The sequence below is a fragment of the Malus domestica genome, chromosome 16, assembly GCF_042453785.1.
Source record: "Malus domestica chromosome 16, GDT2T_hap1".
NCBI classification, from domain to species: domain Eukaryota; kingdom Viridiplantae; phylum Streptophyta; class Magnoliopsida; order Rosales; family Rosaceae; genus Malus; species Malus domestica.
In genome coordinates, this window is record NC_091676.1 from 19991011 (window position 1) to 20007052 (window position 16042).

At 41.2% G+C, this 16042-nt stretch overlaps 1 pseudogene; it reads right to left on the minus strand.

Moving 5' to 3' along the window:
- Positions 1-1901: 1901 nt before the first annotated feature.
- LOC103432277 (electron transfer flavoprotein subunit beta, mitochondrial-like) lies at positions 1902-14159 on the minus strand (annotated as a pseudogene).
- Positions 14160-16042: the final 1883 nt, after the last annotated feature.

Consider the following 16042-nt stretch of genomic DNA (forward strand, 5'->3'; position numbering starts at 1 on the left):
TTAGTTTACAAAATGCTATATATATATTTATAGGGTTAATTACATAAAACTACCTCAACTATTGGCCATTAACAGTTTCATACCTCGTCTTTAAAAAGTTTCAATGTCATACCTTATCTTCGAATTTGTCGCAATATCATACATTCCGTCAATTGTCTGTCAATTCCTCTGTTAAATGCTGATGTGGCTTGAGGCAGGGCCCACTTTCTATTAAAATATTATTAAAATTATAATTTACCATTAAAAAAAAAACCCAGATCCCGTCTTTCCCGACCCCCCTTCCCTGCATCCATTCTCCCGTCTTCCCCAAACTCACCGCACACCCATCCTCCACCTCCTCCTCCGCACCCACCCTCCACATCCTCCACATCCTCCTCCGACTATCCCCTTCCCTCCGTCGATCTGCACCCGGACGCATCGCACCCCAGCTGCATCAACAGCACCGCACGCACCTATCCTTCCTTGTACCCATCCGCCCATCTTCCCCAAACCCACCACACACCCATCCTCCACTTCCTCCTCAGCACCCACCCTCGCACCCATGTAAAATTACTGAACGCTAAGTTGGATCTGTAAATAAAGAAGCAAATATAACAAAACTAGGATAAAAAATGGAGGGACAAAAAGAACTGCACAAAGATCCTGCGTTGTAGATGTCGATGGAGATAAAAACGCGCTCGGCACTGGACTTGAGCTAGTTGAGGGAGACCTTCTTGTGCGCGCGGTGCTACTGATGCAGCTAGGGTGCAACGCATCCGGGTGCAAATCGACGGAGGGAAGGGGGTAGTTGAAGGAGGAGGTGGAGGATGTGGAGGATGGGTGCGAGTGTGGGTGTGGAGGATGAGGTGGAGGATGAGTGTGCAGTGGGTTTGGGGAAGACGGAAAGATGGGTACAGGGAAGGGGGTCGGGGAAGACAGGATCTAGTACTTTTTTTTTTAATGGTATATTATAATTTTAATAATATTTCATTAATTTTTAATAGAAAGTGGGCCCCGCCTCAAGCCACGTCAGCATTTAACAGAAGAATTGATAGACAACTGATAGAAGATATAACATTGCAACAAATTTGAAGATAAAATATAACATTGAATTTTTTTAAAGAAAAGGTATGAAACTATTAATAACCCAATAGTTGAAGTAATTTTATGTAATTTACCCATATATATATATATATATATATGAGTGAACTCGTAAGGCGTGACATCTTTTCATCAAAAGATAATTTTATCATGCTGTACATCAAATGAACAGCTATTACTAAAACGCTTCCAAATTAAAAAAAAAAAAAAAAAAAAAAAAAAGGAAGGTAACGGGTTTTTTCCTTGCAAAGGAAGCTAGCGGGGAAAAAGGAATTCGAACTGCAAGCTCGACTGTAAGAGGAAATGTTCGCAACTACTTGAACATCAAGCTTCACGTCAAATCATTATTTTTAACCAAGCATGAATCAAACATCAAAATTAACGATTATTAGCAAAATTAACGATTATTAGCATTTCAAAAATCACACCCCATGCAGTCTTTTGTAACAACAAAATATAGAAATCGCACTTCAGAGAATAAATGACGATTTCTTCAGAGTGATAATAACAATTCTCGAAACATAACGTGCTTAAAGATCACAATGGATCAAGAATAACCCATCTCAAAGAACAACCTAGTAAAATATCGATTCAATTTATCAAATGATTGGTTAATCTGCAATTTACGTCTTCCACAATTTTCTTTCATCATCCATTCAAAAGATAAAGCTCTTTAGATAGCAACACAAAGCATCACTACAAATCTTTAATTTCTTTATCAACAGTGACTCACCTGAAGAACATATAAATATAATTCCAAAGCATATTCTCCGCAAAGACGTATAGATGCTCTCAAATGCGGTCATTTTCGGTAGGTCGTATGATGATTAAGAGCTTATTAAGCTTTGGATTAAAATTATAAAAATAAATAAATACATTATTAAACGGGTGATCACTATCGCAGTTGAAACTTGTCAATCTTTGAATTCCCATACAATGGCACTTACCAGTAGTCAGAAGCAGTAGCTTGATCAGCGCAAAGCTTTGAAGCAAAGTACTGACAGAAAAATTAAATGACATGGGCTTCATTCTTAAGCTTGTCAATCAGCTCGTCCACAGAAGAAAAGAGGACCCCTGCTTTTCTCGTGGGAGGTTCAGCGACTTGAACCTGTTCTAAATCGGATTTGATTTCCACATTCAGATCCTGTGGAGTGTACTTCGTTATGACCTTCGATTTCTCTTTCATTATGCTTGGGAGTGTTGCATACCTCAGGTCGTTTAGCCTCAAATCAGTGCTGCAAGACGGTAACAGAAATAAGTGTTAGTCTACATCTTCCACCAGAAAATCAGGTTTAGACAAGCATCTATCGTGATGTATGTGCTGATGTTTTCGCTGGATTTCAGTCCATTACTCTAATTGATATCTCAAATATTCTAATATGAAATAATAAAGTTGAAACCTTCAAAATATATTTCCATCAAAAAGTCACAAGTGTACTTAAAATATCATCAAAATTTTGTCATTTTGACACTCATTCATATCTCTCAAGACGCAATATGATCCACCACTACTAAATTTATATGATCCATGTCATTTAATTGTCGAATTCCCAAAGAACAGGCAACTGTACCCTTGGACTGGTTCAAAGTTAACTAGGTCCTTATTTGCAGACCTTTACGTGCCCAAGCTTTATTGGCTTGGGAAGCCGCTTCCCTTAGGGTTACTTGAAGCTGAATGTGTACTGTCCTAGGCTAGGTAAGGGCCCGATGGTTCTAGGTGCTGAGGGACAAATCCAGGATTACAATGGTGGTTGGCTGGTGGGTTTTAAGGCTAACATTAGATCAAACTGTTCCAGTGAGATATTTCAAGCTGTTGATTGAGTTGATTCAGCTATTATCCTTTGATTGGTATCATCACTGAGTTCAATTATTCGCCGCAGATTTATTAGTTAAGTTGGGTTATACCAGTAGCGTGGGTAATCTTCATGATGATTGGATTGGCATTACCAGACCCAAGTTAATTTGTGTCTAGTACTTTGCGTTTAGGCCAACGACGTAACCAGAATAAATAAATAAGTAAATAAACTGCATTCTGGTATCTACACGAGTGGAAATGTCATGACTAAACAAAGTTATGGTGAAAACTAATCTATGTCTGAACCGTTCATCTCTATCAATTTGATCATATTTCTCCCTCCAAATAATCCACTGTGTGAACATGGTGCAGCTGTGACGCCCCTAGCTAAATGGTTTGAGAATGGCACAAGGGTGGTTCAACTACTCTGGCATATGGGCGAGGATAGAGAACTCTCCCACCAGCAGCTATCAATGCTTATGTGGAGTTCCCAGCTCCTTGAAAAATTACTCCACAACAAAGGGGACGTAGAATTGAATTTATGAAGGCCCTAAAGGGGCAGACTAAGGAAAGTTTGAGGTGAAAAGGAGACATTGCACAGTTCAACAAAAGGACCTTTCATCTTTTTAGCTTCTTTCCGGTTTTCAATAATCAGGGATACTGACAGCTCTAAAACCTTTCTTTCATATCTTCCCAATAAACTTTATTGCGAAAATTTGAATGAAACAGAATTGCACATATAAAATATAAAATATATAATCTTACCCATTGAAGCTGTTTGATCTAACTTGTGTAAAGATTATATTATTTTGAAAAGCTAACTGGTCTAAATAGTTTTCAATTTGTGTAAAGAGTTTTTTTTTTTTTTTTTGGGGGGGGGGGGGGGGGGGGAAGAACAGAGACTGGAGAGATGAAGCATGACTATCTCTTCATACTTAGGCATTATTCCAATTCCAATTTCAATTTCAGCATAGAACAACCACACACAGAAAAGTGGATGCTTGTTAACTGTTAACTTCTAAAGGATAATTGAGAAAATAGGACTACTTAGATATGGAAAGACATGATTGCTGAAATTTATAACGCTGTGGAAGTGGCAACTGTTTCTCCGGTTAAATACAAAGAAAAAAAACGATATGGTCATTTATTTATAATAGAAATCACGAACGCTAACTTCAAATTGAACTACTCCTCAATTCAGAAAATAATTTGGAAGTTTTTTTAATCAAGTAAATAAGTTGGGTTAATGAAGTTTGAAAGCTGTTTCAATTACTTAATTGGTCCTATCAAAGTAAATAAATTTATGTTCCCATTCCCTAAACATATAGCAAAATTCAAGTGAAGGCAAAAAGAGATGCATCTAAAAGTCCTAGGTGTCCACACAGGAATATGCAAGAAGATCTTAAACTTACGTGATCACTGCTGGAAAATCTAGACACAGAGTCTCGAGACCACCATCCACCTCTTGGTCCACTGTCACTACCTGCTTCTCCTTATCCAGCACAACCTACGGGAAACATTTAGTCAAAGGAATAAATTCATAATGTATGAAAATCAGAATAGAACAAAATACTATCAATACATCTCATTTTTCGCTAAACTAAATGTGAAGTCGAAGAGACAGTTTAACACATGCAAATAAGTAACAATGACAAACACAGAGATTTTTACAAAGCATGTACAATAGTACACATGAAGAGGTCGCACTTGGTGCGATGGCAAGTTCCTTCGCCCATGAGCGGTAGGTCTCGGGTTCGAGACTTGGGAGCAGCCTCTCCATAAATGGGGGTAAGGCTAGCCGACATTCACCTCTCCCAGATCCTGCGTAAAGCGGGAGCCTTGTGCACTGGGTACGACGATATGTACAATAGTACACATGCATAGACTTTAAATGGACAAACATTCTCAGGAATACGAAATTATAAGAAGAACAATCTCTTTTATACAACAGAAGGAGGATAACTTTGTTTGGGCTAAAAGAATAATATCTTTAAGATAGAGTAAAGAGAAAGAAAAAATAAGCCTTTATTCCTTAAGAAAAGAAATGCAATTTAGGAATACCAGGGATTTAAAGATGAAAGATAGAAGAAATAGATTTTAGTAAAAACAGATCCCCCATCACCCAGTACTTCAAACACCAAGAGTCTCTGATCCAATATGTCGTCAACCGTAGTGAACTTAATCAAAGACTAGCCTAGAAGGAAAGAAATTTGAAATAAGCATATTGAGTGACAGAAACTACATCCTCAGATTGTCAAGACTCAAGATGAATGACATGTGACAACATCAATATATATGCCTCTAACTATACTCTTGCCACCTTAATTAACGTTCTTTACAATCTTGTTTCACTATTAGAACCTTTCATCCGCAATTTGGCCTTGTGGCACTCCTGCTATGCTTTTAACACTCACCTTGACCAAAGCAAAAACGTTTTGCAAAACAGAATATCCATTTTTTCCACTTGTTATTGCCTATGCGATAAGGACCCTCAGAAGCCATACATATCCTGGTCAATTGGGATATCTATAGAACATATGTATTTGGAAAGCATAGAGAGACCAACACCTCCCTAACCTCAAACTTTCGAGGGTATTAACTTCTTTAGAAGTCTCTCTGCTGCATGATACTAAACTATGAAACTAAGAAATGGGGTGGAGCTTCTCACCAACTACAATTTAATGGATTGCAAAGCAAAACCTTTGCTCACCCTTGAGAACAAAAGGCAAATTAGAAACCGATAATATGTAGCATCAACAAACTCATATCAACCAACTATTAACTCAGAGTCTAAAAAGATTAAATTTTTTATTAATCGATTAAAAGCCCCCAAAAAACTCCGCCTATGTATCTTACATTGCCGGTCCCAAGCCCGGATAAAGGAGGAGGGGGAGAGCGTCAGGTAGTCGACAGCCGGCACTCCATGATCACGTCGAATCCTTATGAAAATGAATCCAGAACAAAATCGCGCTAAAGCTAGGGCGTCACCCGTAAGTGGCGCGCTGTGTGGCCCGAGCACAGTGATAAATGAGCAAGGGTCGCTGTATCTCCATCGGCACCCGGATGAAGTGTTAAATGAGCAAGGGGGCCATAGAAACTTCTTTTCGAACGACTCCACTCAAAGTTGTTTGGGAGCATATGCTCCTATCAACTTTACACGGGACACACAAAAGAAGTACTTTGATCCTATTAGACGGGGGAGGGTGAAGAAGCTAGGGCAGAAGGGTAGAGTTCAAGAGAGCAAAATGCGTTTAGAAACGTGGAATATAGGAACCTTAACGGGAAAATCTATGGAAGTAGTGGAAGTTATGGTGAGGAGAAGGATAAATATTATGTGCCTACAAGAAACTAAGTGGGTTGGTAGTAAGGCAAAGGATCTAGAAAACTCAGGGTTTAACTTTGGTATTCGGGCACAAATAGAACGAGAAACGGTGTTGGCATCATCGTGGACAAGACATTGACACAAGATGTTGTACATGTCAAGAGGGTAGGAGATAGAATCATGGCAATCAAGATTGTAATAGGACAAGAACTTATCAATGTGATTAGTGCGTACGCACCTCAAGTAGGGTTGGATGCGAGTTCGAAGGAGAAATTTTGGGAAGACCTTGGAGACTTGGTGCAAGGAATTGCTCAGACGGAGAAGTTATTTATAGGAGGAGATTTAAATGGACACGTGGGCAGGGAGACAGGCAACTATGGAGGTTTCCATGGTGGCCATGGTTTTGGGGAGAGAAACGAGGATGGGGAAGCTATCTTGGATTTTGCAATGGCATATGATCTCTTCTTAGCCAACACCTTCTTTAAGAAGAGAGAAGAACATGTGATCACCTACAAGAGTGGGTCGTCAAAAACACAAATAGATTTTCTCCTAATGAGGAAAAGGGATCGTATAACTTGTAAGGATTGCAAAGTTATACCAGGAGAGAGCGTGGCTAATCAACATCGCTTGTTGGTGATGGATGTACATATCAAAAGAGTGAGACAAAAGAACAAGACTTGGAAGTGCCCAAGGACTAGATGGTGGAATCTAAAAGAAGAAAAACAAGCCATTTTCAAAGAGAAAGTAATCACCCAGTGTGTGTGGGATAGAGAGAGGGAAGCTAGCCAAATGTGGGATTCCATGGCTAGTTGTATTCGAAAAGTAGCAAAAGAGGTATTAGGAGAGTCCAAAGGTTTTGCCCCACACCAAAAGGAATCTTGGTGGTGGAATGAGGAGGTACAAACAAAGGTGAAGGCTAAGAAGGAATGTTGTAAAGCCTTATACAAGGATAGGACCGATGAAAATGGTGAAAGGTATAGAAAAGCGAAGCAAGAAGCGAAGAAAGCTGTGAGAGAAGCTAAGTTAGCGGCTTATGACGATATGTATAAGCGACTAAATACCAAAGAAGGAGAGTTGGATATCTATAAATTAGCTAGAGCAAGGGAAAAGAAGACAAAGGACCTAAACCAAGTGAGGTGCATCAAGGATGAGGATGGAAAGGTTCTTGCTACAGAGAACGCGGTTAAAGACAGATGGAAAGGTTATTTTCATAATCTTTTCAATGAAGGACATGAAATGAGTGCTTCTTTAGGGGAGTTGAGTAACTCAGAAGAGTGTAGAAACTACTCTTTTTATCGTAGAATCCGGAAGGAAGAAGTGGTTGTAGCTTTGAAGAAGATGAAGCATAGAAAAGCAGTAGGCCCAGACGATATACCAATCGAAGTGTGGAAAGTTTTGGGAGAGACAGGTATAACATGGCTCACTGACCTTTTCAATAGGATTTTGAAAACGAAGAAGATGCCAAATGAGTGGCGAACGAGCACTTTGGTGCCTATCTACAAGAATAAGGGCGACATACAAAATTGCATGAACTATAGGGGTATTAAGCTAATGAGTCATACAATGAAGCTCTGGGAGAGAGTCATTGAGCATAGATTGAGGCAAGAGACACGGGTTTCGGACAACCAATTCGGGTTCATGCCAGGGCGCTCAACCATGGAGGCAATCTATCTCTTACGAAGATTGATGGAAAGATATAGAGATGGGAAAAAGGATTTACACATGGTCTATAGATTTGGAAAAAGCGTATGATAGGGTCCCAAGAGACATTCTTTGGAGGATTTTAGAGAAGAAAGGAGTACGAGTAGCATATATCCAAGCTATAAAGGATATGTATGAAGGAGCAAAGACTGCCGTAAGAACTCATGAAGGACAAACCAAAAGCTTTCCCATAACTGTAGGATTACATCAAGGCTCATCCTTAAGTCCTTACCTTTTTGCGTTGGTAATGGATGAGTTAACAGGACATATTCAAGATGATATTCCTTGGTGTATGCTTTTCGCAGACGATATAGTGTTGATAGATGAAACTCAGGAAGGGGTAAATGCAAAGCTTAACCTTTGGAGAGAAGTGCTGGAATCTAAAGGTCTTCGCCTAAGCCGATCAAAGACAGAATATATGGAGTGCAAGTTCAGTGCAAATGGAGGCCAAAACGAGTTAGGGGTGAGGATCGGAGATCAAGAAATACCAAAGAGCGACCGTTTTCGTTACCTAGGATCTATCTTGCAAAAGAACGGAGAATTAGATGGAGATCTCAACCATAGAATACAAGCTGGATGGATGAAGTGGAAGAGTGCATCCGGCGTGTTGTGTGACCGCCGTATGCCACTGAAGCTCAAGGGAAAATTTTATAGGACGGCAATAAGGCCAGCGATGCTGTATGGCACAGAATGTTGGGCGGTGAAGCATCAACACATACATAAAATGGGTGTAGCGGAGATGAGGATGCTTCGTTGGATGTGTGGGCACACGAGAAAGGATAAGATTAAGAATGAGGATATCCGGGGTAAAGTAGGAGTAGCCGAAATTGAAGGCAAGATGAGAGAAAATCGGTTACGGTGGTTTGGACATGTGCAACGAAGGTCTACTGACGCTCCGATTAGAAGATGCGACTATGGGACAGAGGTTCAGGGCCGAAGGGGTAGAGGAAGACCTAGGAAAACTTTGGAAGAGACTCTAAGAAAAGACTTAGAGTACTTGGATCTAACGAAGGACATGACACAGGACCGAGCACAATGGCGTTCTAAGATTCATATAGCCGATCCCACTCAGTGACTTGGATTTTCCAAGTCTCCAACCGAGAAGTTTTCCTCACTCGGGAAATTAAGGGAACACTACCCCAACCTACATGCTCCACTCAGAAAGCTTCAACATACAAGCTTCAACAAAAGAAAATTCAAAGAACTTAGCGAAGAAGGTTTTGGTGTAATTTAACACAATACATTGAAATGAAGGAAAACTTATTTATTGATATCCCCGATAAACTACAAATATGTACATATACATGAGTAATAAACAAACAAGAGGGAGCCTTCACAAGGGTTGCTTAGGAGAAGTCTCAGCAGTCGGTAGAGCCCCAGAAAGAAAAGGCACCGGAGGGGGATCTTTCGGAGCCTCAATACTGGACAGAACCCTAGAAGGAGGAGGCATCAGAGGTTGATCATTTGGAGCTTCATTACGCGGTACAGCCCCAGAAGACGAAGGCAATAAATGCCTTTGGAACAAACCCACAAATCTCTGATGATCAAGTAAAACCTGACCATCAGTTTCCTTCATTTGGTCAAGCTTCCTCTTCATGTTTGTAGCATAGTCATGTGCGAGCCGGTGCAACTGTTTATTCTCATGCTTGAGCCCTCTAATCTCCTGTTTGAGACTCATCACCTCAGCCGCCAATGATTCAACTTGGCGGGTTCGAGCAAATAGGCGTTGGGCCATATTAGACACAGAACCTGCACACTGAACACTGAGAGCCAGCGAATCCTTAACAGCTAACTCATCAGACCGTTTGGAAAGTAGTCTGTTATCTTTGGGCGTGAGAAGGTTCCTGGCCACCACCGCAGCAGTCATATCATTCTTCATCACGGAATCCCCAACGGTAAGAGGACCAGTAGGAGAGACGAAGGATGGGCGCCATATGTTGTCTGGAGAAGGCGGGGCTGCCTCTTCAACAAGGTTCAAGTCAAAACGACGGTCGGAGGGGCCAGACATTTTCAAATGTGTTGAAGAGAGAAGAGGTTGGACAAATCAAGATCTTAGAAGGGCAAGAATGGAGCTTCTACTGGTGGAGATTCAAGTGTGCTTCGGAACTTAATGCCAGCCCCTATAAAAATCTGCACTCGACGGAGCTTCAGAAATCGAAGAGGCACCTGCTCAGAAATCGAAGAGGCGTTTGCTTTCTCAAAAGCTGGGCTGCTTAGAGACCACGAAGGTTGATCTCAGAAATCGAAGAGGCGTTTGCTTTCTCAAAAGTTAGGTTGCTCAAAGACCACGAAGGCCAATCTCAGAAATCGAAGAGGCGCTCGCTTTCTCAAAAGCTGGGCTCCTCAGAGACCACGAGGGCCGATCTCAGAAATCGAAGAGGCACCTACTTTTCCAGCCTTGTTAGCACCTGTCACACGCACACTCAGCTTTGCGGAAATTATGGGCATTCTGTCGAAGACTTCTGAGGAAGTAGAAAACACATGAATCTTACTGTTCAATCACCCACTTCCCACACGCAACAATAGCTCATGGGTATCACAGATAACTTTGCCAAAGTTCTCTGCCAAAATTGAGCACGTAAAGCTTGCAGCTCCCACTACATCGCTCTGACCAAGAAAGGTAAAAGAATAGCAAAGAAACAGCACTAACAAAGTTTAGACCCATAAATTTTGAAGGTCTAGCTACCATATTATTACCCACAAGGGTAAAGGAACAGTATCACTGCTGGATAATTGGAAAGTCCCTGTGTGTCAACCTCTGTGCTTCGTGGCAAGGTAGACTAGCAAACATGCCCAACCTTTACTCACATTCGAGAAAACACTCCCAACAAGATTGCTTGCTCCAAAATCGAAGAGGCACCGCCCTCCGAATCTCGAGAGCCAGACTCCCAACATGATTACTTTCTCAAAAATCGAAGTGACACTGCTCCCCGAATCTCGAGAGCCAGACCCCCAGCATGATTGCTTTCTTAAAAATCGAAGATGCATCGTTCTCCGAATCAATCGAAGAGACGCTCGCTTTCTCAAAAGCTGGGCTGTTTAGAGACCACGAGGGCCGATCTCAGAAATCGAAGAGGCACCTACTTTTCTAGCCTTGTTAGCACCTGTCACACGCACACTCAGCTTTGCGGAAATTATGGGCATTCTGTCGAAGACTTCTCGAGAGCCAGATACCACAGACCACTTTTTCAAAATGCTCTGACAGAGTTAAAACATGTGAAGCTGGCAGCTCCCACTACTGTGCTATGACCAAGCAGGGTAAAGGAATAGCATTACTACTTGTTAGGGAGACTCCTATATATGTCGACCTTCATCCCCAACGGACAGGCAGACCTGCAAAAATGCTCAACCCTTCCTCATATCTGAGAGGGCACTCCCCACGAAGCCTTTCGAAATATTCAGCTTTCTTTCCCCCCGATAATACCTCTGCAAACAAGCTATACTAGAGCAAGAATATCTCATATCATCAGGGTTAAAAGCAAGAGTATCCCATATCATGCTTTTTCCCTGTCTTTTCCTGTGGCCTTGTTTTTACCTGCAAGACAAGGAGAAAGAGAGCAATCAGTCAGCACTTGGCATCAAGCTTCCAGCCAGGAACTGACTGCCTGGAACCCCTTACCTGATTACTTACCTGGCATTGCTCTCGAGTACTCATCTTCAACATCTTATGTTTCCAGGGAAGATACCGCATCTGCTTGAGGAACAGATAGGGCAAGTGCGAAGGATACAAGGAAGCATGTGGAGACAAGCGTAACAGCACACGTGCCGATACATCCATTACTCTGTCAAAAGCAAAAGTATCCCATATCAACAGGGTCGAACGTACTCTAGATTTGATAGACTTGTTTTGACCCTCAAATTCTTCAGTCGGCTCTGGAGGAAACCAGAAAACCCTCCAGCTCAGTTCAAGAATAAGCCTGTGGAAAGTTACTTCTTCAAAAGCAAAAGTATCCCATATCATCTCTTCTCATTTTTCTTCTCTTTATCCTTCATGCTGCTGCAAGATGGGGAGAAGGTGAACAATCAGCCGGAGCTCTGATTGCTTACCTTGTCTGTCACCTCTTTCAGCAAATCCCCTAGCTCGGCGACTTGGGGGACTCCTACTACATGGTTTGTATCGCGCTTGACCAAGCCTGAAACTACAAGTAAGCTTCAAGTGAAATTGATACATTACCTTGTGCATCTCCACCAGTTAAAGATACCACCCCTGGATGGAGGAAGAGTACTTCCAGAGAAGATGCCACATCTACCTATAAGACAGATAAGGCAAGTCAAGACGATACCACACTCCGATACTTAGAAGTTTCGTGATTACGAGATCATTCTCTCATAATATTTCCTAATGTCATTTGTACTAAATCATTCACTTGTACTCACTAAAGGAGAGCTTGAACCTATGTACTTGTGTAAACTCTTCACAATTAATGAGAACTCTTCTATTCCGTGGACGTAGCCAATCTGGGTGAACCACGTACATCTTGTGTTTGCTTTCCTATCTCTATTCATTTATATACTTATCCACACTAATGACCGGAGCAATCTAGCAAAGATCACAAAAAGCGACCGTTTTTGCTGCCTAGGATCTATCTTGCAAGAGAACGGAGAATTAGATGGAGATCTCAACCATAGAATACGAGCTGGATGGATGAAGTGTAAGAGTGCATCCGGCGTGTTATGTGACCGTCGTAGGCCACTGAAGCTCAAGGGAAAATTTCATAGGACGACAATAAGGCCAATGATGTTGTATGGCACAAAATGTTGGACGGTGAAGCATCAACACGTACACAAAATGGGTGTAGCGGAGATGAGGATGCTTCGTGGGATGTGTGGGCACACGAGAAAGGATAAGATTGGGCATGAGGATATCCGAGGTAAAGTAGGAGTAGCCGAAATTGAAGGAAAGATGAGAGAAAATCGGTTTCGGTGATTTGGACATGGGCAAAGAAGGCCGACTGACGCTCCGGTTCGAAGATGTGACTACGGGACAGAGGTTCAGGGCCGAAGGGGTAGAGGAAGACCTAGGAAAACTTTGGAAGAGACTCTAAGAAAAGACTTAGAGTACTTGGATCTAACGGAGGACATGACACAAAACCGAGCGCAATGGCGTTCTAGGATTCATATAGCCGACCCCACTTAGTGGGAAAAGGCTTTGTTGTTGTTGTTGTTGATTAAAAGCCCCCAAAACAACATCTGCAGTTCAAAATTTGTCTCATATTCACCTACATTTGAAACCTTAATATATTCCTCAAACGTTTAATTATGTCAAACAAAAGAAAATCAAGGAAGCGTGAAACCAAAGTAAACAAAATCAAAGCAAGTACATTTCTTCTCTAGCTGAATGAATGAAGAGATAAAAAAAACTAACCTTTGAAGCAAACGTCCCCTGAGGCCAGTTCAGCAGCCCTGCCACCATTTTCCCCGTTTGATTGCAATCATCATCGATAGCCTACACAAGCATTCAATTATGCATAAAAGATCAAATTTTCACGTCTTCAAACCAATACCAACAATGTAAAGCCACAAAACCCAATATCTCTTTTAATTTTTCAAGCGATATTCTAATTAATCTAATCTCGACTACGGGAATGGGGATTCGAACTTTGATGCAAAGGAGCCCGACGTTCTCCCACACAAAACCCAAATCTTTAAACTCATTAAAAACTAAAAGAAAGTTACATTTAACCTGTTTGCCCAGGATAAGAAGCCCAGGCTTCTCAACCTCCACGAGAGCTCTCAGAAGCTTAGCAACGGATAAGGGGTAGAGAGGGCCATCAATCTCCACATGAATCCCCCTATCGGCGCCCATAGCCAGTCATGTCCTGAGCGTACCTACGCACTGTTTTAGTCCCATTGAGAGGGCCACCACCTCCGACACCGCCCCGGATTCTTTAATCCGGAGGGCCTCTTCCAAAGCAATCTCGCAGAAGGGGTTCATCGACATCTTCACGTTGTGGGTCTCCACGCTGCTCTGTGGAATGGAAGTATTGAAACTGTTGGATTAGAATTACATGATTCTGAAACGAAACAAGAACTGGATTTGGAATGGCTTGGCTGGCCTTGTCTGGTTTGACTCGGATTTTGACGGCGTAGTCGTCGACGCGCTTTAATGCCACCATCATCTTCATGGTATCCGGTGGGAGTGGGACTGAGATGGTAATGGCGATTGGGATTGGATAATAATCCGGTGAGAGAATAGTGGGGAGGAGGAAAGAGAAATGGAAACGGCATTGCTGGCTAGCAGCCTAGCGGTTGCTACTAGTAGATAAATGCTGCCGCGACTTTCCTTTACTGTGAGTAGGGGTGGGTTCAAAAAACCGAAAACCGAAAAAAACTGAAAACCAAACCGAACCGAAACCGAAAAAACCGAACCGAACGAAAAAACCTAACCGAATTGAAAAAACCGAACCGAACCGAATTCTTTTGGTTCGGTTCGGTTTTAATGATCTAGAAACCGAACTAAACCGAACCGAACCGAATTAATTAAATTAATTTTTTTTATTTAATTATTTGTTTTGGGTATTATTTTCTAAACCCAATTTGTAAGTTAAAATGTGCTAACCCAATGTGTTGCCAAAATTTAAGCTCAAAATATTAAAAAAATGCCTATAAAAACTCTAAATCCTAACCTATTATTTCTCCCCCATATAAGGTTCCGGAACCAAACATCTTCCCGAAGTACCTACATCCATCTCCATAGCACTGTCTACTTCTGCGCCAGCTTTCTTTTCCAAATTTACTCTCATATAACATGTAACATAATCCATAAACATTTATTTCGGGTAGATTACTTGGGTAATTTGTGATGGAAAAGAATCCAACACACACTAAATAAATCCACCCACGCATTACCTTTACTAATCAAGTTGTCAACATGCAGTTACAAGCAAACAACACTGATCTTTGAACAACATCATACAATTTAACTTTTCTAAGTCATTTGTACGATTTTTGTGTGATTTTTGTGTTGTGAGGTTGTTAGTTTGGACTTTGAAAGACTTGATTGATGATTTTAGTTCAACTTTAAATGTTTATTTTCATTGTCTTTGATTCTAGTTAGAATGTTTATGTTATGATTGTGTTGGATATGTTAAAATTTAAAATTTCAATGTTTTTCATTTTTTGAAAAAAAATAAAAACAAAAAACCGAAACCGAACCGGAAAAAACCGAACCGAAAAAAAACCGAAAAAAAATTGAACCGAACCGAACCGAACCGAAATTTCGGTTTGGTTTCAGTTTTGGCAAAAAACCGAACCAATTTAAACCGAACCCACCCCTAAGTGTGAGCTCCCATTTTATATTTCTTTGGGATAAATCACACATATCTACCTTAACTACGGATCAAACCACAATTTCTTGTTTTAAACATTGCAATAATATACCTTAATTTATTAATTCGTTGTAATATTAGACGTTCGTTAAATTTTCTGTCAATTTAACTGTTAAATATTGATGTGCTAAGGGTGGGTCCACTCTTGCCCAACTGGATTAAATATTGATAAAAGATTCTTAATTTATTAATACTAATATTCCTAAACCCAAAAAAATATTAATATTAATGAAAAACTGAAAATTGTTAAAAAAAAATTGAAAAAATAATTTCTTTATTCGTGGGCCTTAAGACTGCTGGAGGTGAGGAGGTACAATCTTCCCGAGTTGCCTTCCACCTGCGAATCTCGGGACCAACTCAATATTGCCAACGTCGACGATTGAATCGAGAGGATTGCGAATCACGGTTCAGTATAGTAAAGTCGTGGTGTTAGGTACTCAAGTCTAAGGGAAGAGAGCCTAATTCAAAAGACTAGTCCAATAGGTGGGAGGACTCCAAAGACTTAAGAACTCCTACATCCCTATAAGTGTAGTCGATGTAGGATCATAACTTTACACCACCCTTCGGAAGCCGACGCCCACGACGACCCTTACTCTAGTGGCTTTCACTCTTAACGGTGACGCACCCTTTGGTCATCCCGTTAAGGTAGCCTTTTCCAGGTCGCCCCATCCGCAGCATCGGGAACCTAGGATCTGATACCAATGTTAGGTACTCAAGCCCAAAGGAAGAGCCCAACCCAAAAGACTAGTCCAATAGGTGGGAGGACCCCAAGGACTTAAGAACCCCTACACCCCCATAAGTGTAGTCGATGTGGGA